A 15,417-nucleotide genomic window follows, 5' to 3' on the forward strand; every position below is an offset into this window, starting at 1 on the left:
CAAAAAAATTGACTCAATGACAAATGGGCCATAGAAACAATAAAGTGTGGCAAAAACCAAACATATGCCAACTAAACTGTGGCTGCCAAATTTTGACTTGGCAAAGTGTGGCTGGGAACCAAACAAGTTCTTAGTCATGAACCAAACATGCCCGCGTACTTGTGATCTAGATGCTCTGACTGGTTGAAACATAGAAAATTAACTTCTAAATAATTATCGTATGTAGTTTGCACAGTATGGTCCTTATTTTTGATGTATGAGAATACATGCAGTGTTACGTACTCCCTCCGTTTCTAAATATAAGTCTTTTAAGAGATTTGACTAATGATCTACATACGGAGCAAAATGAATGAATCTATATTCTAAAATATGTCTATATACATCCGTATGTAATCCACTAGTGTCATCTCTAAAAAGACTTATATTTAGGAACGGAGGGAGTATAAGTTATTATCTTTGAAGAATGCGTAACTTCACTCGATCTCAAATTGTTATTCACACATGTTTTGTTGCATATTTCTTTTTCTATTTTTACCCCAATATCCGGTTGTTTATTTATGATGCATTCATTTTTAAGGTCTGCTACCTTTTATTTTTTAGAGAGAAGACATAAACCGAGCCAGAGATGAGGCTCAAGACAACAAACTATGTCTACCTAGGCGTTCATCGAAGACCCTATGGCTGCCTTCTATGTTCGAACTTATCATGTAGGATCCGCCGAGCGGTGTGAAAGTCTGGGTCGTCATGGACTGCATTTCCATTTGGATCTGGTCATACTAGCTCTTTTTCTTTTCTCCCCGCAAAAAAAAAGAAAAAAGCTCTTTTTCTTTTCTAGAGATGTATCTTGTGGACACTCTTATATTTCTTTACGGGGAAAGTACTAGCTAGTAAAAAACACTTTGTAAGTCGGCTGAATTTTTAATTTAGATAAATCAATGTTCACTGTTGATTCTTGTATTACAATTTATGTTGTTTATTTTCCTATGATGTTTATGACTTCTTAGTCTGATTTTTGATTTGCTCCTGTTTGGGGTAAATCAAATTTAGTTTTTAGGCTTGATCTTTGACTTTCCCTGTTTGGGGTAAGTCGAGTTTTCTTAGGGAAAGTTTGTTTACTTGCCCGACCTAAGTCAATTTTTCTGTCAGACATGAAGCTTGCTAACATTGCATGCTTTTTACCCAAATGATAAATTCCATATGTCGGGGAAGATCTCATTGAGGCATTGAGGGGCAAAAACAACCAATATGTGGCCAGCGTCGCACATCGACCATCGGTAATAAATCGGTCTATCTTTTGACTGCCAGAGTGGGTGAGTCCAAGGCAGCAAATAAAATGATGCTACGAACGCAGGTGGATGACTTGGGTCGGCCCATTTCCGGGTCTTATATGTGGGGTGTTGTGTTTTTTGTTAATGTTTTCTTTTTCTATGTTACTTTTGTTTCAGCTTTCTGTTTGGCTTTTTCTTTCCGTTTTCTTTTTGTTTTTTCTCCTGCTTGTTCTTTAAAATTTTCTTACAAATTTTGGTCCTCTTTTTTAGCTTTTCTATGCTGCAAAGTTTCTTTTGTAACATAAGGTGCACATTTTCAAACACAAGCTGATTTTATTAATATAGGTTGAACATTTTTTAATATATGATAAACAATTTATAAAAAATAAAATAAAAATAATATATTGTTATATTTTCAATATATTCCAAACATATTTTAAATACATAATGAACAGTCTATTCAATTATGATGAACTTTCTATAATACATAGTGAAGTTTCAAAATTATAGACTGAACTTATTTTAGACACAGACTGATTTTTAAGAGATGATGATTTTTGGAAACATTTTTATTACGTTATTATAATTTCTAAAGTCCTAAAATTTTGAAACAACTGATTTTTTGGAAGAAAACCGACTGAAATTTTGAATAAAAAATGAAAGAAATTTGCTAAATAGTGCTTGTAGTCAAATAAATAAAATTAAATTAAAACAAAGAAAAATGCTCAATAGTGGTAATACCAACGCCACTAATTTATTTGCGCACTTAGAAAGCTTAATTGTTTTGATTTTCTTTAATTTTTATTTCATTTTATTTCTACTCAAAGGGTAATACCAAAATGAACAACTCAATTTCTTTTAGAAAATTTTACTATTTGATTTTGTTTTACTTTTTATTTTATTTTAGTTTTCTTTAATGAACCTGTTTTTCTTTCTGACCATATATTTTTTCATTTATAATTTATATGTATTAGTTCAATTTGTAGTCAAAGTTTGACCCTGAAGAGAAGAGGGTCAAATAAACACAGTTGCTCAAAAAGAAAAAGAAAACCATAGAGGGAGTTAACGAGTGTAAACAGAGACCGACCCGTGGCACTAACTCGATCAAAGTTTAATGAGGTTGATCTTATCCGTTCTTGCTAACAGTCTAGTAAATCCCCCCACCCCCCCACCCACCCAAAAACCGAAAAAGGCGTTCACCTGCCCGCACCCGTAGGCCCGCCAGATCCAGCCAACCCGTGAAGCCCACCGCGCCGCCACCAATCCCTCGCTACCCCGCCGTCGCACCTCCCCGCCCCTCACAAGCGCGAAGCACCACCGAACGCCGTTGTCCCTCGCCAATAGCCTCCGAGCGGGATGAAGAGGAGCCCCGCCGCCACTGGCGTCGGCGGGCTTTGCCCAACAGCGTGGTCCGTCGACGGCGAGGGAGGGAAGGGAGGAGGGGGAGGCTCGGAGCCGGTCGTCTAGGGTCCCCCCCCCCCCCCCCCCCCCCCGTCGCCACACGGGCGCGAGGCGATCTTTACAGATAGTGAATGTTAATCTCTCTAATATTAAATGTTGTCTAGTAGTGCACTCTTAGTGCTTGTTATTGTGCTTAACTTGTGTTTGACATGTCTTTCTTTGGTCATCATGTATGAGGATTCCCTTGGCCTATATCATTTGGTAACGTGGTTTTATTATAAAATAAGGAGAAAGCCTATTTTAATAGAACTCGAGTCAAGCTTTTTCTTTTATTCAACATCTTAAACGACAAGCTTACTGGATACAACATTGAAAGACAATTTTAAGATGTTATGTTGATTCAATATCTTAAAGGTGCTCATATAGGTAAATTCCTTTCGGCATCATAGTCATGTGCGTTTGTGGTGTCCGGTTATCGGCTACCTCACTATCATCTATTTCTCGGGTATGTAACTTGGGTGTGATGCTTTATATATAAAGCTGGACGAAAACCTATTTCGAGAAAGGTGAAAGTGTGTGTTTGTGCATTTAGATGAATGAATGTATGTGCGTCTATTTGAGTATCGGCATTTGTGTTGTGTTCAAAGAAACTAGAGGCAAAAATAAAAGAGAAAAGTATGTTTTTACTCCCTCAAGTTCCTCAAAATTATAGACTTGATCCCTCAAGATTTTTTGGTACACATTTGGTCCTTCAAGTTTCAAAATGGGATAGTTTCGTCCAAAACCAGATTATGACCACTTTGACCGGATTTGATCACCCAGATTTTTACCGGGTTTGACCGAATGAACAATAAATTTAAAAAATGATCTTTTTTTTCCAACCAATATGCTTGCATGCGCAAGGTATTTTGACACTCAAGGAGCTCGTGGAAAGAGAAAATCTACTTCGTATGAATAGTAAATTCCAAAAAATGGCAGGAAAATTCTGATTTTTTGGTAGCCAACATACTTAGGTGCGCTATGTGAGTATTTTTATTGTGAAATGACATCCGACGAGCTCTAACCAAAAGAAAGAAAAAACAAATTTTGGCTAGTTTTTATGAGAAAAAATTGTTTCTTTTTTGTCACGAGCTCTTCCAATGTCCTAACATGAAGAAAATTTGCACGTGCCTTGCGCACCTGAGCATATTGAGCCCCAAAGAAATTCACATTTCTTTTTTGAATTTATTACTGCTCATACGGAATAGAGTTTTTTTTGAATTTACTGTTCATCAGGTCAGACCCGGTCAAAGTGGTCAGAACCTGGTTTCGGACGAAACTTGAACGACGTCCACACTTAGTGGACTGAGACGGAGCCCCAATTTGCGACAACAAGATACTAACTCTTTCGGATAAAATGTAGTAAGAGGCAACAAGATACTGGAATGCTTCCAAAAAGGGCGAAATTACAAGCCAGAACTGACAGACCATTAATCGGCACGTACATTGGCAAAACACCTTGGCAACCCTAAACGATGCAATCCGATGCAAGGTACTCTACCGATCATAAGGACCAGTCGGTCCTCTCATCTTCAAAATCAGGAGCATGGTGCGAGTCGTAGCTCTCGTAGTCAGAACCACGAAACTCATCATCGCACTCGAGCGTCATGGTCTTAATCCGGACGAATTTCACTCGCAGGGCATGCATGCTCGTCATCGTTGTAGATCTCGAAGCAATTGTGCACCCGAAGAACCTCTAGGAGCGGACAGCTCTCGAGGACGGCGGTTAGCTCTCCGACAGTGATGTATGTGTCGTCAAGGTCAAGGGAACGCAGCTCCAGCAGAGGTGACTCTCTTATCACATTGATGAGTCGTGGGCTGAAGGCTTGGAAGCATGATACAAGGCGAAGGGTAGCCAGTGAGGGTGACCTGCAAAAAACAGGGTTTTCTTTCAGTGTATTGCCGTCTCGGTGGAGTTCAAAACAGAACGGATCTCAGTTAGTACTCCTACTTAGTAGCCTGCACGCAGTAGAGACTCTTACTGACGCGGAGCCGGAGTCGATTAAAAGATTTTACTGGAACTGGAAGCAACTGACGAACCTTTCCAAGATATACTTGAGGAGCGCATTATTGACAAACCGCTCCCCAGCGAACACCCGAAGCTGTCCGTAGGAACGGTCGACTGTCGCCTTCGCCATTGCGCACAGGACAAATGCGTCCCTCTCGAACACGACCTTGTGATTCTCCATGTCCACGGCTCGCCACACGTCTGGCAACTTGGCCGCCTCGAGCCACGAGTGGCACACGAGGCCAGCGCCCATGAGGACGTCGACGGCGCCGACGCTGACGAAGATCGACGATAGCGCGTCGAGGGGCAGCAGCGACGCCGCATCGTTCTCGCCCATGGATCGGCTGATCTCGTGGAACTGGGAACGTCAGAAATTGGGTAGGAGTATGTTGAGTTCAGATACGAACTTTATAGGCTATATAAGCAGGGACGCCCGGGTTTAATGAGGCAATTGTGAATACAATCTTGTCAGTATAAATACAATTTTCAGCCAATTTTTTGAATGTTTCCGTTAAGTCTGAAATCTGTCACCTTCTTGATCTACACTTATATTGGCCTATGTCACGACCACTTTAACGCCCCCTCACAACCATCCCATGCGATGACTCCGTGGTGGGCTCTACGATTCTGCAGCTTGTCTCCATTTTCTCATTGTTAAAAGAGAATTGCAAGAACGAATCAACTATGTCGATTCCATTGATAGTCACATCTCCACTAATAAAAGCACGAGAGGGCAGATCCAACTCTACATCTGAACCCTCTAAACACTTAATCAACGGACTGGATACTTCGTTAACGAAACTTAACAGTTTTTCGTTAGCGCTAATCACACATCCCCACGTCTTCTCCCGTCTCGGCCCCGCAACCTCTCGCCGTCTCTCCCCGCTCGCCCGCCTCCCCGCAGGACGTCGCGTCGCGCCGCCCCGCAAGACGCCGCGCCTCGCCCCCCTGGCTCGCCAGGCCGCCGCGCCGCACTCGTCCGCCTCCCCCCGCTCGCCGCGCACGCCACGCCTCCCCCCGCCCGCCTCGCCCCCCGGCTCGCCAGGCCGCCGCGCTGCGCTCGCCCCGCCTCACCCCGCTCACCGCGCTCGCCACGCCTCCCCCTGCTCGCCGTGCTCGCCGCGCTCGCCACGACGCTGTCCAGGCGCTACCGCCCCACCATGTCGCCGGCCCCTGCGCCCAGCCACGCCACCCCTCCGCCCGGCCCCGCCCGCCCGTCACGCCGCTCCGCTCTGCCTTATAAATACAATTTTCAGCCAATTTTTTGAATACTACAATCTTGTCAGTATAAATACAATTTTCAGCCAATTTTTTGAATGTTTCCATTGAGTCTGAAATCTGTCACCTTCTCTATCCACACTTATATTGGCCTATGTCACGACCACTTTAACGCCCCCTCACAACCATCCCGTGCGATGACTCCGTGGTGGGCTCTACGATTCTGCAGCTTGCCTCCATTTTCTCATTGTTAAAAGAGAATTGCAAGAACGAATCAACTATGTCGATTCCATTGATAGTCACATCTCCACTAATAAAAGCACGAGAGGGCAGATCCAACTCTACATCTGAACCCTCTAAACACTTAATCAACGGACTGGATACTTCGTTAACGAAACTTAACAGTTTTTCGTTAGCGCTAATCACACATCCCCACGTCTTCTCCCGTCTCGGCCCCGCAACCTCTCGCCGTCTCTCCCCGCTCGCCCGCCTCCCCGCAGGACGTCGCGTCGCGCCGCCCCGCAAGACGCCGCGCCTCGCCCCCCTGGCTCGCCAGGCCGCCGCGCCGCACTCGTCCGCCTCCCCCCGCTCGCCGCGCACGCCACGCCTCCCCCCGCCCGCCTCGCCCCCCGGCTCGCCAGGCCGCCGCGCTGCGCTCGCCCCGCCTCACCCCGCTCACCGCGCTCGCCACGCCTCCCCCTGCTCGCCGTGCTCGCCGCGCTCGCCACGACGCTGTCCAGGCGCTCTTGCCCCACCATGTCGCCGGCCCCTGCGCCCAGCCACGCCACCCCTCCGCCCGGCCCCGCCCGCCCGTCACGCCGCTCCGCTCTGCCTCATAAATACAATTTTCAGCCAATTTTTTGAATACTACAATCTTGTCAGTATAAATACAATTTTCAGCCAATTTTTTGAATGTTTCCATTGAGTCTGAAATCTGTCACCTTCTCTATCCACACTTATATTGGCCTATGTCACGACCACTTTAACGCCCCCTCACAACCATCCCGTGCGATGACTCCGTGGTGGGCTCTACGATTCTGCAGCTTGCCTCCATTTTCTCATTGTTAAAAGAGAATTGCAAGAACGAATCAACTATGTCGATTCCATTGATAGTCACATCTCCACTAATAAAAGCACGAGAGGGCAGATCCAACTCTACATCTGAACCCTCTAAACACTTAATCAACGGACTGGATACTTCGTTAACGAAACTTAACAGTTTTTCGTTAGCGCTAATCACACATCCCCACGTCTTCTCCCGTCTCGGCCCCGCAACCTCTCGCCGTCTCTCCCCGCTCGCCCGCCTCCCCGCAGGACGTCGCGTCGCGCCGCCCCGCAAGACGCCGCGCCTCGCCCCCCTGGCTCGCCAGGCCGCCGCGCCGCACTCGTCCGCCTCCCCCCGCTCGCCGCGCACGCCACGCCTCCCCCCGCCCGCCTCGCCCCCCGGCTCGCCAGGCCGCCGCGCTGCGCTCGCCCCGCCTCACCCCGCTCACCGCGCTCGCCACGCCTCCCCCTGCTCGCCGTGCTCGCCGCGCTCGCCACGACGCTGTCCAGGCGCTACCGCCCCACCATGTCGCCGGCCCCTGCGCCCAGCCACGCCACCCCTCCGCCCGGCCCCGCCCGCCCGTCACGCCGCTCCGCTCTGCCTTATAAATACAATTTTCAGCCAATTTTTTGAATACTACAATCTTGTCAGTATAAATACAATTTTCAGCCAATTTTTTGAATGTTTCCATTGAGTCTGAAATCTGTCACCTTCTCTATCCACACTTATATTGGCCTATGTCACGACCACTTTAACGCCCCCTCACAACCATCCCGTGCGATGACTCCGTGGTGGGCTCTACGATTCTGCAGCTTGCCTCCATTTTCTCATTGTTAAAAGAGAATTGCAAGAACGAATCAACTATGTCGATTCCATTGATAGTCACATCTCCACTAATAAAAGCACGAGAGGGCAGATCCAACTCTACATCTGAACCCTCTAAACACTTAATCAACGGACTGGATACTTCGTTAACGAAACTTAACAGTTTTTCGTTAGCGCTAATCACACATCCCCACGTCTTCTCCCGTCTCGGCCCTGCAACCTCTCGCCGTCTCTCCCCGCTCGCCCGCCTCCCCGCAGGACGTCGCGTCGCGCCGCCCCGCAAGACGCCGCGCCTCGCCCCCTGGCTCGCCAGGCCGCCGCGCCGCACTCGTCCGCCTCCCCCCGCTCGCCGCGCACGCCACGCCTCCCCCCGCCCGCCTCGCCCCCCGGCTCGCCAGGCCGCCGCGCTGCGCTCGCCCCGCCTCACCCCGCTCACCGCGCTCGCCACGCCTCCCCCTGCTCGCCGTGCTCGCCGCGCTCGCCACGACGCTGTCCAGGCGCTACCGCCCCACCATGTCGCCGGCCCCTGCGCCCAGCCACGCCACCCCTCCGCCCGGCCCCGCCCGCCCGTCACGCCGCTCCGCTCTGCCTTATAAATACAATTTTCAGCCAATTTTTTGAATACTACAATCTTGTCAGTATAAATACAATTTTCAGCCAATTTTTTGAATGTTTCCATTGAGTCTGAAATCTGTCACCTTCTCTATCCACACTTATATTGGCCTATGTCACGACCACTTTAACGCCCCCTCACAACCATCCCGTGCGATGACTCCGTGGTGGGCTCTACGATTCTGCAGCTTGCCTCCATTTTCTCATTGTTAAAAGATAATTGCAAGAACGAATCAACTATGTCGATTCCATTGATAGTCACATCTCCACTAATAAAAGCACGAGAGGGCAGATCCAACTCTACATCTGAACCCTCTAAACACTTAATCAACGGACTGGATACTTCGTTAACGAAACTTAACAGTTTTTCGTTAGCGCTAATCACACATCCCCACGTCTTCTCCCGTCTCGGCCCCGCAACCTCTCGCCGTCTCTCCCCGCTCGCCCGCCTCCCCGCAGGACGTCACGTCGCGCCGCCCCGCAAGACGCCGCGCCTCGCCCCCCTGGCTCGCCAGGCCGCCGCGCCGCACTCGTCCGCCTCCCCCCGCTCGCCGCGCACGCCACGCCTCCCCCCGCCCGCCTCGCCCCCCGGCTCGCCAGGCCGCCGCGCTGCGCTCGCCCCGCCTCACCCCGCTCACCGCGCTCGCCACGCCTCCCCCTGCTCGCCGTGCTCGCCGCGCTCGCCACGACGCTGTCCAGGCGCTACCGCCCCACCATGTCGCCGGCCCCTGCGCCCAGCCACGCCACCCCTCCGCCCGGCCCCGCCGCCCGTCACGCCGCTCCGCTCTGCCTTATAAATACAATTTTCAGCCAATTTTTTGAATACTACAATCTTGTCAGTATAAATACAATTTTCAGCCAATTTTTTGAATGTTTCCATTGAGTCTGAAATCTGTCACCTTCTCTATCCACACTTATATTGGCCTATGTCACGACCACTTTAACGCCCCCTCACAACCACCCCGTGCGATGACTCCGTGGTGGGCTCTACGATTCTGCAGCTTGCCTCCATTTTCTCATTGTTAAAAGAGAATTGCAAGAACGAATCAACTATGTCGATTCCATTGATAGTCACATCTCCACTAATAAAAGCACGAGAGGGCAGATCCAACTCTACATCTGAACCCTCTAAACACTTAATCAACGGACTGGATACTTCGTTAACGAAACTTAACAGTTTTTCGTTAGCGCTAATCACACATCCCCACGTCTTCTCCCGCCTCGGCCCCGCAACCTCTCGCCGTCTCTCCCCGCTCGCCCGCCTCCCCGCAGGACGTCGCGTCGCGCCGCCCCGCAAGACGCCGCGCCTCGCCCCCCTGGCTCGCCAGGCCGCCGCGCCGCACTCGTCCGCCTCCCCCCGCTCGCCGCGCACGCCACGCCTCCCCCCGCCCGCCTCGCCCCCCGGCTCGCCAGGCCGCCGCGCTGCGCTCGCCCCGCCTCACCCCGCTCACCGCGCTCGCCACGCCTCCCCCTGCTCGCCGTGCTCGCCGCGCTCGCCACGACGCTGTCCAGGCGCTACCGCCCCACCATGTCGCCGGCCCCTGCGCCCAGCCACGCCACCCCTCCGCCCGGCCCCGCCCGCCCGTCACGCCGCTCCGCTCTGCCTTATAAATACAATTTTCAGCCAATTTTTTGAATACTACAATCTTGTCAGTATAAATACAATTTTCAGCCAATTTTTTGAATGTTTCCATTGAGTCTGAAATCTGTCACCTTCTCTATCCACACTTATATTGGCCTATGTCACGACCACTTTAACGCCCCCTCACAACCATCCCGTGCGATGACTCCGTGGTGGGCTCTACGATTCTGCAGCTTGCCTCCATTTTCTCATTGTTAAAAGAGAATTACAAGAACGAATCAACTATGTCGATTCCATTGATAGTCACATCTCCACTAATAAAAGCACGAGAGGGCAGATCCAACTCTACATCTGAACCCTCTAAACACTTAATCAACGGACTGGATACTTCGTTAACGAAACTTAACAGTTTTTCGTTAGCGCTAATCACACATCCCCACGTCTTCTCCCGTCTCGGCCCCGCAACCTCTCGCCGTCTCTCCCCGCTCGCCCGCCTCCCCGCAGGACGTCGCGTCGCGCCGCCCCGCAAGACGCCGCGCCTCGCCCTCCTGGCTCGCCAGGCCGCCGCGCCGCACTCGTCCGCCTCCCCCCGCTCGCCGCGCACGCCACGCCTCCCCCCGCCCGCCTCGCCCCCCGGCTCGCCAGGCCGCCGCACTGCGCTCGCCCCGCCTCACCCCGCTCACCGCGCTCGCCACGCCTCCCCCTGCTCGCCGTGCTCGCCGCGCTCGCCACGACGCTGTCCAGGCGCTACCGCCCCACCATGTCGCCGGCCCCTGCGCCCAGCCACGCCACCCCTCCGCCCGGCCCCGCCCGCCCGTCACGCCGCTCCGCTCTGCCTTATAAATACAATTTTCAGCCAATTTTTTGAATACTACAATCTTGTCAGTATAAATACAATTTTCGGCCAATTTTTTGAATGTTTCCATTGAGTCTGAAATCTGTCACCTTCTCTATCCACACTTATATTGGCCTATGTCACGACCACTTTAACGCCCCCTCACAACCATCCCGTGCGATGACTCCGTGGTGGGCTCTACGATTCTGCAGCTTGCCTCCATTTTCTCATTGTTAAAAGAGAATTGCAAGAACGAATCAACTATGTCGATTCCATTGATAGTCACATCTCCACTAATAAAAGCACGAGAGGGCAGATCCAACTCTACATCTGAACCCTCTAAACACTTAATCAACGGACTGGATACTTCGTTAACGAAACTTAACAGTTTTTCGTTAGCGCTAATCACACATCCCCACGTCTTCTCCCGTCTCGGCCCCGCAACCTCTCGCCGTCTCTCCCCGCTCGCCCGCCTCCCCGCAGGACGTCGCGTCGCGCCGCCCCGCAAGACGCCGCGCCTCGCCCCCTGGCTCGCCAGGCCGCCGCGCCGCACTCGTCCGCCTCCCCCCGCTCGCCGCGCACGCCACGCCTCCCCCCGCCCGCCTCGCCCCCCGGCTCGCCAGGCCGCCGCGCTGCGCTCGCCCCGCCTCACCCCGCTCACCGCGCTCGCCACGCCTCCCCCTGCTCGCCGTGCTCGCCGCGCTCGCCACGACGCTGTCCAGGCGCTACCGCCCCACCATGTCGCCGGCCCCTGCGCCCAGCCACGCCACCCCTCCGCCCGGCCCCGCCCGCCCGTCACGCCGCTCCGCTCTGCCTTATAAATACAATTTTCAGCCAATTTTTTGAATACTACAATCTTGTCAGTATAAATACAATTTTCAGCCAATTTTTTGAATGTTTCCATTGAGTCTGAAATCTGTCACCTTCTCTATCCACACTTATATTGGCCTATGTCACGACCACTTTAACGCCCCCTCACAACCATCCCGTGCGATGACTCCGTGGTGGGCTCTACGATTCTGCAGCTTGCCTCAATTTTCTCATTGTTAAAAGAGAATTGCAAGAACGAATCAACTATGTCGATTCCATTGATAGTCACATCTCCACTAATAAAAGCACGAGAGGGCAGATCCAACTCTACATCTGAACCCTCTAAACACTTAATCAACGGACTGGATACTTCGTTAACGAAACTTAACAGTTTTTCGTTAGCGCTAATCACACATCCCCACGTCTTCTCCCGTCTCGGCCCCGCAACCTCTCGCCGTCTCTCCCCGCTCGCCCGCCTCCCCGCAGGACGTCGCGTCGCGCCGCCCCGCAAGACGCCGCGCCTCGCCCCCCTGGCTCGCCAGGCCGCCGCGCCGCACTCGTCCGCCTCCCCCCGCTCGCCGCGCACGCCACGCCTCCCCCCGCCCGCCTCGCCCCCCGGCTCGCCAGGCCGCCGCGCTGCGCTCGCCCCGCCTCACCCCGCTCACCGCGCTCGCCACGCCTCCCCCTGCTCGCCGTGCTCGCCGCGCTCGCCACGCCTCCCCCTGCTCGCCGTGCTCGCCGCGCTCGCCACGACGCTGTCCAGGCGCTACCGCCCCACCATGTCGCCGTCCCCTGCGCCCAGCCACGCCACCCCTCCGCCCGGCCCCGCCCGCCCGTCACGCCGCTCCGCTCTGCCTTATAAATACAATTTTCAGCCAATTTTTTGAATACTACAATCTTGTCAGTATAAATACAATTTTCAGCCAATTTTTTGAATGTTTCCATTGAGTCTGAAATCTGTCACCTTCTCTATCCACACTTATATTGGCCTATGTCACGACCACTTTAACGCCCCCTCACAACCATCCCGTGCGATGACTCCGTGGTGGGCTCTACGATTCTGCAGCTTGCCTCCATTTTCTCATTGTTAAAAGAGAATTGCAAGAACGAATCAACTATGTCGATTCCATTGATAGTCACATCTCCACTAATAAAAGCACGAGAGGGCAGATCCAACTCTACATCTGAACCCTCTAAACACTTAATCAACGGACTGGATACTTCGTTAACGAAACTTAACAGTTTTTCGTTAGCGCTAATCACACATCCCCACGTCTTCTCCCGTCTCGGCCCCGCAACCTCTCGCCGTCTCTCCCCGCTCGCCCGCCTCCCCGCAGGACGTCGCGTCGCGCCGCCCCGCAAGACGCCGCGCCTCGCCCCCCTGGCTCGCCAGGCCGCCGCGCCGCACTCGTCCGCCTCCCCCCGCTCGCCGCGCACGCCACGCCTCCCCCCGCCCGCCTCGCCCCCCGGCTCGCCAGGCCGCCGCGCTGCGCTCGCCCCGCCTCACCCCGCTCACCGCGCTCGCCACGCCTCCCCCTGCTCGCCGTGCTCGCCGCGCTCGCCACGACGCTGTCCAGGCGCTACCGCCCCACCATGTCGCCGGCCCCTGCGCCCAGCCACGCCACCCCTCCGCCCGGCCCCGCCCGCCCGTCACGCCGCTCCGCTCTGCCTTATAAATACAATTTTCAGCCAATTTTTTGAATACTACAATCTTGTCAGTATAAATACAATTTTCAGCCAATTTTTTGAATGTTTCCATTGAGTCTGAAATCTGTCACCTTCTCTATCCACACTTATATTGGCCTATGTCACGACCACTTTAACGCCCCCTCACAACCATCCCGTGCGATGACTCCGTGGTGGGCTCTACGATTCTGCAGCTTGCCTCCATTTTCTCATTGTTAAAAGAGAATTGCAAGAACGAATCAACTATGTCGATTCCATTGATAGTCACATCTCCACTAATAAAAGCACGAGAGGGCAGATCCAACTCTACATCTGAACCCTCTAAACACTTAATCAACGGACTGGATACTTCGTTAACGAAACTTAACAGTTTTTCGTTAGCGCTAATCACACATCCCCACGTCTTCTCCCGTCTCGGCCCCGCAACCTCTCGCCGTCTCTCCCCGCTCGCCCGCCTCCCCGCAGGACGTCGCGTCGCGCCGCCCCGCAAGACGCCGCGCCTCGCCCCCCTGGCTCGCCAGGCCGCCGCGCCGCACTCGTCCGCCTCCCCCCGCTCGCCGCGCACGCCACGCCTCCCCCCGCCCGCCTCGCCCCCCGGCTCGCCAGGCCGCCGCGCTGCGCTCGCCCCGCCTCACCCCGCTCACCGCGCTCGCCACGCCTCCCCCTGCTCGCCGTGCTCGCCGCGCTCGCCACGACGCTGTCCAGGCGCTACCCGCCCCACCATGTCGCCGGCCCCTGCGCCCAGCCACGCCACCCCTCCGCCCGGCCCCGCCCGCCCGTCACGCCGCTCCGCTCTGCCTTATAAATACAATTTTCAGCCAATTTTTTGAATACTACAATCTTGTCAGTATAAATACAATTTTCAGCCAATTTTTTGAATGTTTCCATTGAGTCTGAAATCTGTCACCTTCTCTATCCACACTTATATTGGCCTATGTCACGACCACTTTAACGCCCCCTCACAACCATCCCGTGCGATGACTCCGTGGTGGGCTCTACGATTCTGCAGCTTGCCTCCATTTTCTCATTGTTAAAAGAGAATTGCAAGAACGAATCAACTATGTCGATTCCATTGATAGTCACATCTCCACTAATAAAAGCACGAGAGGGCAGATCCAACTCTACATCTGAACCCTCTAAACACTTAATCAACGGACTGGATACTTCGTTAACGAAACTTAACAGTTTTTCGTTAGCGCTAATCACACATCCCCACGTCTTCTCCCGTCTCGGCCCCGCAACCTCTCGCCGTCTCTCCCCGCTCGCCCGCCTCCCGCAGGACGTCGCGTCGCGCCGCCCCGCAAGACGCCGCGCCTCGCCCCCCTGGCTCGCCAGGCCGCCGCGCCGCACTCGTCCGCCTCCCCCCGCTCGCCGCGCACGCCACGCCTCCCCCCGCCCGCCTCGCCCCCCGGCTCGCCAGGCCGCCGCGCTGCGCTCGCCACGCCTCCCCCTGCTCGCCGTGCTCGCCGCGCTCGCCACGACGCTGTCCAGGCGCTACCGCCCCACCATGTCGCCGCCCCCTGCGCCCAGCCACGCCACCCCTCTGCCCGGCCCCGCCCGCCCGTCACGCCGCTCCGCTCTGCCTTATAAATACAATTTTCAGCCAATTTTTTGAATACTACAATCTTGTCAGTATAAATACAATTTTCAGCCAATTTTTTGAATGTTTCCATTGAGTCTGAAATCTGTCACCTTCTCTATCCACACTTATATTGGCCTATGTCACGACCACTTTAACGCCCCCTCACAACCATCCCGTGCGATGACTCCGTGGTGGGCTCTACGATTCTGCAGCTTGCCTCCATTTTCTCATTGTTAAAAGAGAATTACAAGAACGAATCAACTATGTCGATTCCATTGATAGTCACATCTCCACTAATAAAAGCACGAGAGGGCAGATCCAACTCTACATCTGAACCCTCTAAACACTTAATCAACGGACTGGATACTTCGTTAACGAAACTTAACAGTTTTTCGTTAGCGCTAATCACACATCCCCACGTCTTCTCCCGTCTCGGCCCCGCAACCTCTCGCCGTCTCTCCCCGCTCGCCCGCCTCCCCGCAGGACGTCGCGTCGCGCCGCCCCGC

General features: G+C 53.2%; 1 pseudogene; it reads right to left on the bottom strand.

Annotated features, from left to right (window-relative positions):
* Nucleotides 1–4,212: 4,212 nt before the first annotated feature.
* LOC123397308 lies at nt 4,213–5,053 on the bottom strand (annotated as a pseudogene).
* Nucleotides 5,054–15,417: the final 10,364 nt, after the last annotated feature.

This window comes from Hordeum vulgare, chromosome 5H (genome assembly GCF_904849725.1).
Source record: "Hordeum vulgare subsp. vulgare chromosome 5H, MorexV3_pseudomolecules_assembly, whole genome shotgun sequence".
Lineage (NCBI taxonomy): Eukaryota > Viridiplantae > Streptophyta > Magnoliopsida > Poales > Poaceae > Hordeum > Hordeum vulgare.